We start from the raw sequence: 17337 nt of genomic DNA, 5'->3' as shown, positions 1-17337 counted from the left end.
GACAATTGTTTAATTTCCATGTATTCAATTTTCCAGTTTTTCTCTTAATACTGATTTGTAGCTTCATGCTACTGTGGTCAGAGAAGACACTTACTAAGAATAAATAGGTGGAAGGGAGACTCATGAGGGAAGGTATATATATATATATATATATACTTATAGTGGATTCATTTTGTTGCACAGCAGCAACTTAATACAATATTGTAAAGCAATTTTACTCTGATAAAATAAAAAGAATGAACTAACATTTGAGAAAAATTAAATCTCAAAGAACTAGAAAGAGAATGCAAAGTATAGTGGGGAGAAGAACCTTAAAATATGCACATATTCTTAGAGATATGAATGTAGATACAGTATCTATGAAAAAAAACAAAAATAAAGGCTTCTTTCCCCTAGAATAATAAAAAATTATCTCTCATATATTAAAATTAGATGATGAAATAAAAAATTCATTGAAAAGACTGGAAGATACAGTTGATAAAGTTTTCTAGAAAAATGTGATAGAAGAAATAGGAAAGATGCAATAAAACTAAAACATAAATCCAAAGTGTTCAAAAAATAGAAAATTCCAGAAAAAATAGAAATAGAAAAAAAAGGAGAAGAAATAAAAGCAACACAGTTTAAGAAATTTTCCCAGAACTGAAGAATACCCTTTGTCAGATTGATCATTCCTCTTTGCTTCCCAGCTCAGTTGAAGAAGAAAGACCACACATGAAGGACCACAGTATCATAAATTTCAGAACACTGGGGAGAAAATAAAGTCTGAAAGCCTTCCAGACAGAAAAGGAAAATAGGACAAACAGAGGATATGGACAAGAATGGCTCCTAACATCTACCATGGCAAGTCTGAAAAGGGCGTGTAGCATTCAAAAATTATGACAAATAATTTGTGAACAATATTTTTGCTCCCAGCCAGAATCCCAGATGGTTCAGTGGTAAAGAACCCACGTGCCAATGCAGGAGATGCAGGAGACACAGGTTCGACCCCTGGTTAGGGAACATCCCCCAGAGGAGGGCATGGCAGCCCACTCCAGTACTCTTGCCTGGAGAACCCCATGGACAAAGGAGCCTGGTGGGCTACAGTCCATAGGGTCACAAAGAGTTGGACAGGACTGAGTGACTGAGCATCCACACACAGAATATTAATTAAGAATAGAGATTTATAAGAGTTTTTTTCAGACCCTCTCAAGAATTTTAAGTATCATGCTGAAAGAAGATATACTCCACCAAAATAAGAAAATAAACCCAAAAGGACAGGAAATGTAAAAAAGTATAGATCCAACCCAGAAAAGAAGATAAATCCTTAGACTGACCATGAAGGGAAACCTTTACCCCACAGCTGCACAGCAGACCTACAGGTGAGCTCTTTTTAAGACTTAAATGAGATTTATGGCTCATGTGGATACACTTAAACACATTATGAGAAGATTTACATCCTAGCATTGAATTTATGGGTTAAATAATTAAAATTCTTAAATCATGGCTAACTTCCCCAAAACAGAAACAAAAAAGCAAACTAACAAACATAACAAAAACTAAGCAAAAAGGCTATGTAATTAATACGATGATTATTGACTTCTAGGAAAGCAAAATACATTGTACTAAAAAGGAAGTAATGTTTTAGTACATTGATATCTAGCTAAATAGTGTAAACATTATTGATTTAACAAAAAAATGTGGTGTGGTATATTCGTTTAAGGGAAGGTAAGTTGGGAGAAGATATAAACCCCTCTTGTGTGTTGTAGGAAGTCAGCTGATAAAAGCTGAAATTTGAGCCTACCCTGAAACGAGTGTGGTCAGAGCTTGGCCAGTATCTTATTTTTGTATTATAAACCTATATAACCTCCGTGATTATGTGCATATGTAGGAAAAAGAAATGTTAAAAGCACAGAAGAACTCTGCCAAGGCTGTAAATTTGAGAATTTTCAAGATAATAGGAAATACTAGTGAAATAAACAGGAAGACAGACTTCCCTGATGATCCAGTGGTTAGGACTCTGTGCTTCCAGAGCAGGGGGCATGAGTCCAATCCCTGGTCAGGGAACTAAAATCCTACACACCACACTGTGTAGTCAAAATATAAAATATAATAAAAGTAAATAAAAATAAATAGTCTCCATAACCAATATTTTTTTTTTTTAAAAAAAGAAAAATAACCAGGAAGATTACAAGAGTAGGTGGGCACTGTGGCTACAGACAGAACCAGGTATATGGGCTTAATGATGACCCCACCACCACCATGTTATGTCCATGTCTGAATCCCTAGAGTATATGGATGTGGCTTTGAGGACAAAAGATGTGATTAAGTTCTGAAACTTGAGAAGAGGAGTGCATATGGATCATCTGGGTGGTCCTACTGCAATCTGGGGCTTCCTTGTGAGAAAGAGGCCTTGAGACATTTGAGTCAGACCCACACAGAGAAGGTTCTGAAAAGACAGGGTAGAGGGAGTGATGTGACCACAAGCCAAGGGGTGCTGTCTGCACCAGACTTTAGAAGAGGCAGAGAACAAATTCTTCCCTTGCTTCTCCCGGGGTAGTGTGGCCCCACCAACATCTTGGACTTCTGACCTCCAAAACTCTGAGATAATGAATCTCTATTCTTTGTAAGCTTCCAAACGTGTGAATGCTTGTTACAGCAGTCACAGGAAATTAATCCACCAGGGAGCACTTCTTTCTTTAAAAAAACTTTTTATTTTATACTGAAGTATAGAAAATGAACAATGTTGTGACAGTTTCAGGTGGACAGCAGAGTGACTCAGTCATACATGTACATGTATCCATCCTCCCCCAAACTCCCCTTCCATCCAGCCTGCCACATAACATTGAGCAGACTTACCTGTGCTACAGAGTAGGTACTTGTTGGCCATCCATTATAAATGCAGCAGTGTGTATGAGTCCATCCCAAACTCCCTAACTACCCCTTCCCCACATCCTTCCCTCCTGGTAATCATATGTTCATTCTCCAAGCCTGTGAGTCTGTTTGCTTTGTAAATAAGTTCATTTGCATCACTTCATTTTAGATTCTGTACATGAGGGATATCGCACAATATTTCTGTTTCTCTGTCTGACTTCCTTCACTCAGTATGCCAATCTCTAGGTCCATCCACGTTGCTGCAAATGGCATTATTTCATTCTTTTAAAGACTGAATAATATTCTACTGTATGTATGAACCACATCTTCTTTATCCATTCCTCTGTCTGTGGACATTTATGTTATGCATTTCTATTTTAAAGGACAATCCAAGTGATGGCAAGACAGGCATGGAAAGAGTTTTGAATGAAGATTCTCAGGTTATCATTGGCGACCTTTGTAAAATAGAGGCTTTAGAATGGTGAGGACACCAGACAGGCAGAAGGAGATGGAGCCTGGACATGAGGTCAGCGTAGGAAGCAATAATGTCAATTGTCTGTTAATATTTTTAAGCCATATAAAGGATAAAATCAGGACAGAAAAAGGAGGGGACTTTCAATCCTATGTGCTAAAGTCAGAATTCTTTTATAATTAAGCCTAATTCTATAATTACACATGGGAGAATAATGAGAGGTGGGCAGTCAGCCTGGGGAGAGAAATGCTTGGATCAGAACCGGTCCAGCTCCTCTATTAACCAGCTTCTGAGTCAACTTGCCAGCTATTCCCAGCTCTGCACCCTCTATCTTCATCTGTGTACTGAGGATGATATTTAATATCTGTCCATGAGGCCAGCTGGGTCTTCGCAGGTGGCTCTAATGGTAAAGAACCTGCCTGCCAATGCAGGAGACATAAGAGACTCAGGTTCGATCCCTGGGCCAGGAAGATCCCCTGGAGGAGGGCATAGAAACCCACTCCAGTATTCTTGCCTGGAGAATCCCATGGACAGAGGAGCCTGGAGGGCTACAGTCCATGAAGTTGCAAAGAGTCAGACATGACTGAGTGACTAACACAACACTCAGTGGTAAAGAATCCACCTGTCATTGTAGGAAACATGGGTTCTTTCCCTAGGTCAGGAAGATCCCCTAGAGAAGAAAACGGCAACCCACTCCAGCATCCTTGCCTAGCAAATCCCATGGACAGAGGAACCTGGTGGGCTATAGCCCACAGGATCGGAAAGAGTTGGACACAACTGAAGCGACTTAGCACACACACACATGAGTCAGTAAGTTCACTAAATTAAGCAATGTCTATAACATGTTTGGTATGTTTCCCCTCCACCTGCTGATTCCTTAAAGGTGTAAGTTATTATTCTTGTGTCATTGTGAGAGTTAGTAGTTTTATGTCAGAGTAAGAATGAAGAAATGCTCTATAAAAAAACACATTAACTGCAAAATACTCAGACCAAATTACAGACAACATATATCCCTAAGTTGGTAAAGTTTTCGAAGACTCAGTGCATGGAACTGAGAGATAAATAGAGAATTTTATTATAGCAGAGCACCAGTACTCCACTATATCCAACAGAAATCTCAAAATAAAACGTAAAGTGTGTCTTCTCCTTGAGGAAGCACAAAATAAAATGTGTTTCTTCTGCTGTGACCGGGTCCTTGTGTTTCTTAATGAGCACACGTGCCAAAGAACAGAACATCTGCCACCTTCCAGCTTTCTCACTGCAGAACTTCACTAAGTTCTAAAGATTTTATCTCTGTCAGGAGAAGCTTTTTTCGCCAGTAGGTGGGGCATAAAATATCTAAATACCTACAGGAGTTCAGTACCTACCTCTTAGTGCAAAGTGCTGGGTACATTCAGAGACAGCCTTCAATATCAAACACACATTCCTGTTCTTTTCTGAACTCCTGACAGTTTTTAGCCTGGAAAAGAGCAAACTTAGAGAAAACATGACAAGGTGCTCACATACCTCCTGGACTGGTAGGTAGGAGATGGACTGTACTATTATCAAGCAGCTGCAGGTGTAAGAACCTTGAAGGACTAGAAGATCATGCTTTAAACATGGGAGGAAAGAAAGGTCTGCATTATTGCAGGTTTCTGGGTGAACGCAGGACACAAGGTCCTCCCTTTAGCTTTACCACAGCCAGCCTCTTTTTGCCACGGAGAGACTCCTGACTCACACTGATCAGGCTAAGGCTTCAGATGTGCTCGCCCTGGAGATGGATGGCATAGGATGATGGAGGGATGCATGGATCAAGCAATCTGAGGTTCCCAAGGACGGCTGCAGAGACCACATGCTGTTGGATAAAATACCTAGGACAGGCAATATCGGGTCTCCAGCCTAGCTGAATGAACCATCTTCTGGAATAAAGGAACAGACGCAAGAAACTAGGTCCTACTCTCAGTTATTCAACTTCACCAGTCTTAAATCCCACCAGAGAACCTGCATTTTTAACAAGTGCCCTTTCTTGTCTTGTAGAACTGTTTGAGTGTTAAACGAGATAATTTATGTGAAATCACTTGGTTAAGTGCCATGGAAATGTTAACAATCATTCATCTAATCTACAGTGAATTTGCCAAAGTGAACTGTACGTGACTTTGCCAAGATCGTGGAAATAATTAATGGCAAGAGCCAAGAGCCAGGTCTCCTGAGCATCAAGCCTGGGTTCTTTCCAGTTCGCTACATAATCTTGTGTTCTCACACAACATGTGTGTGTACGTGTGCACACACTCACATGTGTGTACATGTACATGTCAGTACATGTATATCAATTAAAATCAAGTTGCAGGTGTTTCTACAATATGAATACAGGTTAAATTTCTATGAATAATGTTTGGTACATGTCCTATAGGGGAAACTTTCTTCCTTAATTATCTTCCTTCATTATTCTTTTATCAACAAAATCCCACATGTCCTACCTGGGGCCAATCCAAGCCCATCTCCTCTGTGAAACTTTCTTACTGATTCTATACATACTGCACCCCCCCTACTGAAGTCTGAAGAGGTTACTGTTTCCTTTGAACACCTTACAGTGAAGACAGCACAGCTTCTAGTTTCAGAAAGTTTGAGTTCAAGTGCAAGTTCTCTTTCTTAAGAGCCTTTTACTGCACCATTTAATTTTTCTGTGTGTTTGTGGTAAAAACTGGATGCTGGATAGTAGACATGAACATTCATCTGTACCTGATGCACTGTGAAAACATAAGGGGATCGTTGCTCCCTACATCCTGGGGCATGTATGGGGTGGTGCACTGGAATATGGATGAGCTAGCCCATCCAAAAGCCCAGTGTTGATTTCTGACCCAGGCAACTTTGAGCTGCACATATTTGGGAGAATCACTTAATCTTTGTAAACTTCTTTATCTTATTTGAAAACAGGATATTTGTGAGCCCAGAATAAGGTAATGTGTGTAAAGCACTCAGCAAAGAGGCTGGTACATAATGGAGTTGAAAAAAATGTAGCTATTATTTTTCTAATTCAATACTATATATATAGTAGGTATATATAGGCTTCCCTGGTCGCTCAGAGATCAAGATCAGACTGATCAAGATCAGTCTCAACCCATGTAGGAGACATGGGTTCGATCTCTGGCTCAGGACACTCCCCTGGAGAAGGAAATGGCAACCCACTCCAGTATTTTTGCCAGGGAAATCCCATGGGATTTCAAGAGAAATCCCAGGGAAATCCAGAGCAACCTGGAGGACTGCAGTTCATGGGATCACAAAAGGGTTGGACTCGACTTAGTGATTTAATCACACGACTTATTGATTGACCGTGTGCTCTCTCATGTATTTACTGGCATCATAAATGGAATATGTCTGAAGGGAGCACTCAGACTCCAAGTCTAGGACTCAGCTCAGTGTTGCCTGGCAATCGGCTCCCAGTGTCTGGTCCTGTCTCCCCACTCTACGATGAAGGAGCTGGATATGCTTTTCTCTAGGTGGTCTTGTGCTGCCCCTGACACCCTTGAGCGTTTGTCCTGGTTCTATGGCCTCATGCCCATGGCATCCTGGGGTTAGCCCCCATGTCTGTCTCTGATGCAGTTTTCTCCCTATCATTTGGATCATCAATGTCATGACAGCTAGGCAAGTGTTGTATAGATAACCCGCTCTATTTGTTCCCAAGGTCGATTCTAGGGGTCTTTGTCTCTTTCCATCATCAATTATCCCATTTAGAAGAGTCTCCATGGTACAGTGGTTCCCATCCTGAGGTCTCAGCATCCCTCCTAACAATCTTGCAATATATCAGCATTAACATTTTATAAGCCTACAGGGAGCCGGAGTGAGAGAGAAAGAGAGAGAGATGGACAGAAAGGGAGAGACAGACTGGTTAAATAGCTTGCCAACACCACAAAGCTCGTGACTGAGATCCAAACCCCAGCCTCTAAACCACAAAACAAGCCACTCCTTGCCTTATTGCTGTCAACCTCATGTCAATAACACAGGAATCTCATGTTGATTAGAAGCCTTGATTGGCAGCTATATAGTGTTTGATGAATAAAACATGAGATAATAAAAGTGTTATTACTTGTAAATGCAGTTGAGTAGACAAAAATAGTTCAAATATGGAGCCTTTGGGGATCCTGAGAGTAGGTCTTGCTGGTGGAAGCCTCAGAGCCCTCTCATTAAATTGACATTGGCCTTGTACACGTCCACCAAACGATCAGAGAAAAGGACTTCATATGATAAAAATATTGATTGAAAATCAGTGTCTGAAACTCAAAATAGTAACCATATTGTAACAACGAGATCATCAAGCCTCCTTGGACTTTCTTTCAAGCAACCTTTTACTGCTATGTTAGTATAACCTCCATGGTAAATGTATTGGTTCTCTATCACAAACTTCTGATAAATCCAAGATTTATTGGATTTATTTCATACCGATACTGGTTTTTACCCACTCCAAGTACTTAAAATACCCCAATACTTCAACCATTCATTATAGAAGAACCAAAAAAAATTAGAAATTATATAGAAATGAATTTAATCATTAGACACCATTACCCCTGTAGTCAGTGATCTCTTATGAGAATGGTTAGGTAAAAAAATAAAAATCAACTTTTTATTACTGTTGTCTTTGATTTCTGAAGATTTTAACAGTCTCTGCTATTCCTAGGATTTAAATTAGTTGTGCTGGTCCTCAGTCTGCCTTAAATCTGGCCAGAGTAGGACTTTCACAGTTTTTGAAGAAGAGATTAAAAATTGCACTATTTCCAGACAAAGATGTATATTTGAATTACAGCTTATGACAAAAATCCTCATAATAAAATCTTGCTGTGCATTGTTACAATGAGAGAAAACACACCAAGCTCAAAGGGAAGAATCCAAAATTCTCCCACAACTCTGGGAAATAGATTGAGGCAAAAATAACAAAAAGAAAAGAATGCTTTCCAACTAGCAGGGTGATGTTATTTTAGTTTGATTTTTTTTTTTTAAACTTCAAGATCTGTAGAAATTTCTTCATCAGTAATTCTGTGCCAAAAATGATGTCAAATTACTGGCGCCCTGCCATCCAAGGGCCACCTGGTGATCGCATCCTCTCTCAAGGACAGGACAAGGAGACTGTTTCCTGACCACCCAGCCCCAGGACAAAAGAGACATCTGATGACAGTCCTGCTGAGACCTGAAGCTGCGGGGCCATGTGGAAGCGGGCCACTCTCTCCAGACTCTGTACAAAACAGCCAACAGCGTAAACCCCACCTACGGCTAATTATAACTTCAGCCCTGGCACGCAGGCATAAGGTATTTATTTACTAATCTGTGCTTTTCAGGATGCTAACCAAGTGCAGCACTTTTATTCCCTGGTGTCTCTCTCATTTAAAAAAAAAAAATGCCAGCCAAAAGGAAGGAAGAGAGAAAGAGAGAGAAACAAGAAACAAGTGTCCTACTTTACTGTTGACTAGACTCAATACCTGTTCTTTGTCCATTTCTGCATTTATGTGAGTTTTGTGAATGTGTATTTGAAAAAAGCAGCATTTTTGCATGTGTGATTTCCCAGGTCACTCAATACTGTCTACTATAAAATCAATTCAAGAAAATATGTCTTTGCATCTATCATGCCCATTCTGCCATTCTGCCTACCTAGATTTCACATGTGTTGACACATTTCATGCCATGTGCCTGTTAAGAGGAATTAGGGGCAAAGTTAAGAACATTAGATGTAGCAAGTGCAGCGCCAGCCCCTCTCTTATCAACAAGATAAACTTGGTTAAAGTACTCACTTGCCCTGAAGGCTCAGCTGTCTCTTCTCTAGAATGGGTACCTTAATGCCATCCACGCAAATTACTGGGATAGTTGGATGAAATAGTGAAAAGACCCTGGGACATAGCAAACACAATAAATGTCGGCAAATCGATTACTTACTACTTCAAAGTAAGGGAGCTACCACTCTTCCTGATTAGGACCTTGAAGATGTTATTAATTTACTTTCACACTCCTCAGATCTCACCCATAATATATAGCTTTTTTGTTTGTATCTCCAAATTCTATAAATGCCTTACTAGCTTGTTCTATGTAGACTGTATGTTTTTCACATATACACACATCCTTGGTGTAAAAAGTCAATGCTCCAGCTCCAGCTAAATTATCCTTTGTGTTCTGCCCCAATAATCTAAGAATTCAGTCCCATGCCCAGTTCAGCTCAGTCGCTCAGTCATGTCCGACTCCTTGCGACCCCATGAACCGCAGCACACCAGGCCTCCCTGTCCATCACCAACTCCCGGAGTCCATTCAAACCTATGTCCATTGAGTTGGTAATGCCATCCAACCATCTTATCCTCTGTCATCCCCTTCTCCTCCGGCCCTCAATCCTTCCCAGCCCACGCCCAAGAGATATGCAATACGTAACTGTAAGTATTTGATGTGGATTGATTGCCCAAATACTCACCCTATCCTTTATCATGGCTATTGCCACATGCCCTTTCATGCCTTTTTCTCTCACCAAAGAGGCAGTCTCTTTCTCCAGCCCTTGAATTTGAGCTCATCTTTGGGATTCATCTGGGGCTACAGAATCAGGTGGAAGTCACAACATTCCATTACTGGCCAGGCTACAGGAAGCCTGTGTGCTCCCACTTGCTCCCTGGCTCTTCCACCTTCCCTGGGAGAAGATGTCTGTGTCATCCTTCCAGAGGACAAGGCAGGTATGGAGCAGAACCAGGTTCCCCTGCTCATCCTGCAAAGGCCACCCAAGGCCAGCTGACCCTCAGCTGTTCATCAGATAAGAGCAAGTGCCCAGCTGACATGGAACTTCCCATCCATGCCCAATCTAAATGGATGCTATTGATGGATGCAAGTAGACCCACAGATATTAACAGAGAGATATATCTAATGTACATTAAGTAGGAAAAGCAAATTCTGGATAACACTAACTTTTTGTAGTGGTTCACAATACAGCACTCTTGTGGCATTAGAAAATTGCTTTGTGTGTGTGCTCAGTCATGTCCAACTCTTTGCAACCCCATGGACTGCAGCCCACCAGGCTCCTCTGTCCATGGAATTCTCCAGGCAAGAATACTGGAGTGGTTTGCCATTTCCTTCTCTAGGAGATCTTCCCCTCCCAGGGATCAAACCAGTGTCACCTGCATGTCTCCTGGATTGGCAGGAGGATTCTTTACCACTGAGCCACCTGGGAAGCCTGCTATCGTTTTGTTATTTAATTTACTTTTTTCACTTAATGTGTGTTAGATATATCTCTCTTTTAATATATGTGGGTCTACTTTATATTTGACTCCATGTAATAGTATGTGTTAGATGGTTATTTAACTATTATCTTGCTGGAAAACATTTAGATGTTTCATATTCTATTACAATTATAAATAATGTTGTAGTGAACATCTTTAACCATGCCTCCCTGTGCACATGTGTAAGTTTTTCTCTGGGATTCACAAAGAAAATTAGCACTTCATTGTCAATAGATATGCCTCTTTTGTTTTATATTCAGTATCACCAAAGTGGTGCTATGACATTAATAGCTTTTTGATAACAAATGTAATGGTTCCATGGCTATCAAAGGACATGCTGCACATGGTTCAGTTCTTTTACACTTGCTGAGGTTTGTTTTATGACTCAGGGTGTGATCTGTCTTGATCTACATTCCATGAGCATGTGAAAAAAAAAATTGTTTTAAATAGTGTAGGCCCAAAGTTGTTTTTTTTTTTTTTTTTCCAATTCTGTTTTTAAGTGACTGAAAGAACTTTGAATGCTCCCCTTGAGAAACTAAATAAGAATGCCATCTCTCTGGCTAACAAACACATGAAAAGATGCTCAACATCACTCATTATCAGAGAAATGCAAATCAAAACCACAATGAGGTACCATTACACGCCAGTCAGGAAGGCTGCTATTCAAAAGTCTACAAGCAATAAATGCTGGAGAGGGTGTGGAGAAAAGGGAACCCTCTTACACTGTTGGTGGGAATGCAAACTAGTACAGCCACTATGGAGAACAGTGTGGAGATTTCTTAAAAAGCTAGAATTAGAACTGTCATATGACCCAGCAATCCCACTTCTGGGCATACACACCGAGGAAACCAGATCTGAAAGAGACACGTGCACCCCAATGTTCATCGCAGCACTGTTTATAATAGCCAGGACATGGAAGCAACCTAGATGTCCATCAGCAGACAAATGAATAAGGAAGCTGTGGTACATATACACCATGGAATGTTACTCAGCCATTAAAAAGAATTCATTTGAATCAGTTCTAATGAGATGGATGAAACTGGAGCCTATCATACAGAGTGAAGTAAGCCAGAAAGATAAAGACCAATACAGTATACTAACGCATGTATATGGAATTTAGAAAGATGGTAATGATAACCCTCTATGCAAAACAGAAAAAGACACAGATGTACAGAACAGAATTTTGGACTCTGTGGGAGAAGGCAAGGGTGGGATGTTTTGAGAGAACAGCATTGAAACATGTATATTATCTAGGGTGAAACAGATCACCAGCCCAGGTTGGGTGCATGAGACAAGTGCTCGGGCCTGGTGCACTGGGAAGTCCCAGAGGAATCGGGTGGAGAGGGAGGTGGGAGGGGGGACCGGGATGGGGAATACATGTAAATCCATGGCTGATTCATGTCAATGTATGACAAAAAACACTACAATATTGTAAAGTAATTAGCCTCCAGCTAATAAAAATAAATGAAAAAAAAATGCCATCTCTCTGAGATACAGAGAAAGCAGTGATACCACAGAAATTCATACACTTGTTTAATATAAAACAGAATCAATGCTGATTAGCTAGGTTTTTTGTTTGTTTTTTCATCAGTGAATGGAATTTAAAATATATAGTATGAAGAGATCAAAGACAAATGAATGTAGAAGACAGTGATAGATGAGGATTCTACCCATTGACACTGGTATACACAAATAAATTGCTATGATTAATTTTTTCTTAAAAAAACAACAAACACTTCTGATATATATCACAATTATTTGACACTCATCTAAGAAAACAAGAAATTTTAAACTGTTCTAAAACAGGGGAATATGGAATTAATCCTTATTGAAAGTGATATATGAGCAAGCTTTTCCATTTTGCTTTCCTTCCTAATTTTCTTAGAAGAATGCAACTATGCAGTTTTAATCCCTTTTAAATATTACTCTCCTGCCCTGCTGTTGGGAGTATGATAGTATAGGATTCCAAGAAAGCAACATGGCAATGCGTTCCCATCTTGAACAGATAATTGCAGTTCTAGGAATCTAGGTTAAGAAAACACTGGTAAGTACATGATAGAATTTATGTACATTGAACTATTCATTAAAGTGTAAGTTATGTAACATTGTAGATTCAACTGAAACTCTTTTCTTCTCAGGTACAACCAAAATCTCTAGAATAGAGAGCAAAAGAGTAGATGCCAAGTATACCCCACTGCGAAGTTGATTGTACTCTCAGTTCAGACCTTGTTTCATCAGTTTAACCTCAAGAGAACCAGGTATAGGCTACATCAGAAGAGGATTCCTCTTCTCTGTGCACTTATGTTAAGATGTATGTGACTATTTTTTATTGTGTGAGTTCAGCACTAGACTGCAGGCTCATCAATAGCAATATACGTGGTTAAATATTCTGTATTTATCATCTATAATCTTTACCACCTCAGATGGTGAGTACATTGCACCATTTTTACTGTTGAGACAACTGTACTTGTAATGATCTTGTAGGGTGTACAGCCAGTTAACATCAAGCTTCAAAATCTGTGGTGTGAGATATGGACTCATTTTATCTATTTTCCAAATGTGTACCCAGTCCTAGGATGTCATTCCTACCCTCAGGCTTTCCTTAGTTTCCTTCCTTCTAGTTGTTTCTTCAACCCAAATCTCCACCTTCCCAGCTGTACCAGCTGGCTTGGGGAGGCCCTGGAGCTTATTCCATGTCTTCTAGAATCTAGTGCTGCCACCATTCCAGGAGACTGTGTTTCCACACTCTCTCTGCACTGTCAAGGGAGGTCCAGCGTGAAGCTGCGTCATAGCATGCAGACCTGAATTGTGGATGTACAGCTATGCCTATTCTTTGTCTTTTATTATTGATTACAGGAGATGATGTTCCTACTTCTGCTGAATATGTCATCTCATCGGCTGAAGAGTTTTACGCTCCAATAGTTGACTTTCAGGAGTGGTTACTGTGTGTTGCTCCTGGTAGTAAGCACTTGGTGTGAATATTACATTTAATGGTCCAACAAGCAGAGAAGAAAGCTGCGATTATGATTCTTTCCACTTTATAGATGAGGAAACTGTGGTACACATCAGACCAGTAACATATCCAAAGCTACAGCATAAGATAGCACGTGTGTGTTCAGTGGTTACATTGTGTCTAACTCTTTGCAATCCCATGGACTGTAGCCCACCAGGTTCCTCTGTCCATGAGATTTCCCAGGCAAGAATACTGCAGTGGGTTGCTATTTCCTTCTCCAGGGGATCTTCCCTACCCAGGGATTGAACCCATGTCTCCTGCATTTCCTGCATCTCCTGCATTAGCAGGCAGCTTCTTTACCCCTGAGCTACCTGGGGAGCCCAAGATTAGCACATTCAGGTTAGAAATAGGATGGGTCTGGACCAAGTTCCCATGATTCTAAGTGCTGCATGCATGTACATCTCTGGAATGTTGCCTCTGAACCGTCTATGGATCTGTTCGCTCTGATTGTTCAAGGCAACTGCTTATCATTAAAAATTAAAATCACTGGAAACAGGAGCAAATGCATTGGTAGGGAAACGGAATGCACAAATGCACTCAGCTTTGAACGACCACCCCTGACAGCCAGGTGATGTCTGACTGTCCGCAGCACCCAGCCCAAGACCTGGAGTTCCACTCTATCCTGACAGCCTTCTTTCTTGACATCTGCGCTGATTTTCTACTCCCCAGATTGCACTCCCATTCTACATCTAGGAGCCAGAGATTTGTGCGTTAGCCTAGCACCTGCGTGAACAACTCACATTCCCCTTATCACTGCCCCATTTGCCAGCATATGAAGGACATGGGGTCCAAAAAGAAGCAAGTAGTGTTGCGTCAGCCTGAAAACATTTCTGGATCTTTACTCTGAACCCAACTCCTTTTGAGTAGAAGCAACAGAGGCTCCATACCTTAAATCATAAGAGAAGCCTCAGGGAGTGGGAACAAAATTAATGCTTTAATACAAGCATTCTTTGCAAGAGTTTGCTGCTTGGGTGTTCTCAGAACAGCAGGGGAAAGAATACATGAATATAAAAGAATTCGGCTGCCGCCTTTAGAAAATGTAGCTGCGAGAGTTAAGGAGCTGGTGTCTGAGTGCCAGGGACCCGGCAGGTTAATTACCCCAAGGCCCCCCTCCATGTCACTGCTACTGTGGTTAGAGACAGGTGTCCAACTCCACAGTCACCTTCTCAGGGTTGTAAGCTTTGTCCAGAAAAGAATCTGCCTGATTCCAAAGCCAGGCAGCTTGCAAGTCCCCTGTTTGTCACTGGGGACTGCCTTTCTGGGACAAAGCCGTGGAGAAAAGGCCTTTCATATTCTCTGTGGTGGCCCAGGCTTGCATGCTGTCTGCACGCCTAGGGAGCAATGTGGCGTGCGGCAAGTTGCTGGAGCAAATCGCTTCATGAATATCTTTACACCAGGGCCTGTTGGTGCCTGTTAGGTGTGTGCCACTCAGCAGGGTCTCTGCTGCTCCTGGAAGCTGTGGATTAAAAATTCTAAGTGAAAACACAGGCGGCAACTCCAGGTCCCAAGACACCCTCCAAAGGTAAAAGGACTCTGCGCCCACGCATCAGACTGAATTGGTAAACGGAAGTGGAGTGCAGCGCAGCGGAGGCGGAGAGAGGAAATAGGTCTTCCCGGGGATCAATTTTCCCCAAGCGTTTAATCAACCCAAGGTTCCCAATCTGGGTCAGTGCAGACCTGTTGTCGGGCTCTGAGTAAAACTGAACAGGGCTTGTGTATTTCAGCTTCGTTTTCAACAGAACAACTGTGCTTGGGCCTCTGCAAGGGCCTGTTGGTCCCGGTGTCACCTCACTCATTCATGAATTCATTCATTCAGAATGAAAAGACTGACAGCCCACTATGTGTTAGACATCATTCCAGGCCCCCAGGACACGACACCCAGCCAAACTATTAAAGCAGTATTGACCACTGGCCCCCAACCTCATGGAAAGTGATTCTGATAGCGGGAGGCAAGGTAGACAGACAATGAGGAATATATGTGATTTCTTTAGAGTCACTTGTACAGTATATAAATGAAGGAATGAAGGTTAGAGGGAGACAGAGAAGGAGAGAGTGACTGTATGAGAAGGGGAGAGAGGACCTCGGGCATGTGAGGGTCGGAGGGCCCTGACTCTGTGTTAGAAAGGTTCCTGCAGCTTCAACTAACTAAAAAGATAGCATCTGTGAAATAAGAAAAATAATTTTCCCTTACTTTAAAGAACAGAAGGTCTATTAGATTTATTTTTGAATGGTAGAAGAAATTTAAAACTCAATAGAAGGGTTGAAATATAAAATTTAGAAAGACAGCACACAAAAGAATAAAAAGACAGAGAAAAACAATAGAGAAATGATAAATCAGAAAATCAATCCAGACGGCCCAATAACAAAATAGTAGACATTCAGAAATGTGAACATACAGAGGAAGAAAACAGAAAACTTCAAAGAAATAATATAAGGAAATTTCCCATAATAAAAATTGTGAATGTCAAGATTGAAAATTGCTCATTAGAATAAACAGAGAATATGTTGTATGTAAGCTTCCAGAGAGATAAAACAAGTTTCCAACAAGAATCACAAATGTGAATGATCTTGAACTTTTCAACAGTAACATCTAATAGAAGGGAGTGGAGCAATCTCTTTAAAATGCTTAGGGAAAATTAAATCTAACCTAGAATTCTGTATCTGGTCAAATAACCACTTAAGTGTAATAACAGAATGAAGATACTTTTAGACCGGATGGCTTAAGGAAAAAAAAAAGAAAGATGTAAACTAAGTATGGGCCTTTTTAAAGCCCAGAATGAGGCTTAGATGGGAAGGGTGATAAAACCCAGTATGAGATTAAGCAATCTTCTGCAATGGCAAAAGAAAACCACAACCCTAAACCAAGCAAACAAGTCATTTATGACAAAGACAGGTTTTCTTCTTCAAGTCCAATTAGGGTAACTTGACTCATTTATTCTCTGCACTGCCCTGGCTGGTACCCAGTAAGATGTTAACTGGAAGCACTGAAGTTGACTGTCCTTGCCTTGGCCCCATCTTAGAGGAACCACTTTTACTATTTCACCATTAATGATGATGTTAGCTCCAGATTTTGGGCAGAGACCCATAAGTTGAAGGAGATCTCTGTGTTCCTGACTGACTGTGAGGTTTTATCATAAACAGGAGCAGAATTATTTTTAAACACATTTTCTGTATGTATTAAGATAATCATTTGTTTGTTTATTTATTCTATTGAAGAGATAAGTTACCATTATTGTTTTTTTTAATGTTTTACCTACCTTGCATTCCTGGGACAAGCCCACTTGTTTATTTGCTGGTATCAAACTGAGGATTTTGGAGTATGTTTATAGGAGATATCACTCAAATATCTTTTCTTAAAAGTTCATTTTAAAAGATTTGTGTGTCGGATTGAAGCTGGCTCCATACAATGAACTGGAGCAAGTTTTCCCTCCCTCTTTATTTCCTAAAAACCTTTGTGGAAGAGTAGTATTATCTCTACTAATTTTTATAGAGTATGTCAGGGAAACTTTGGGCCTGAACTTTTCTTAATAATGAGGTTCTTTTTCTTTCCTAATTCATGTTTGATAGTTTAGTATATAAAGAGCTAGTTTCATTTTTTTTTTCTTTGTATATCAGTTTTTATAAATTGTTTTTCCAATATATTCCAGGGCTTCCCTGGTAGCTTAGAGGGTAAAGTGTCCACCTGCAATGTGGGAAACCCAGGTTCAATCCCTGAGTCGGGAAGATCCCCTGGAGAAGGAAATGACAACCCACTCCAGTATTCTTACCTGGAAAATCCCATGGGAGGA

This window comes from Odocoileus virginianus, chromosome 2 (genome assembly GCF_023699985.2).
Source record: "Odocoileus virginianus isolate 20LAN1187 ecotype Illinois chromosome 2, Ovbor_1.2, whole genome shotgun sequence".
NCBI classification, from domain to species: Eukaryota; Metazoa; Chordata; class Mammalia; order Artiodactyla; family Cervidae; genus Odocoileus; species Odocoileus virginianus.
The sequence above is the reverse complement of the archived record's forward strand: the minus strand, read 5'-3'. Positions refer to the sequence as shown.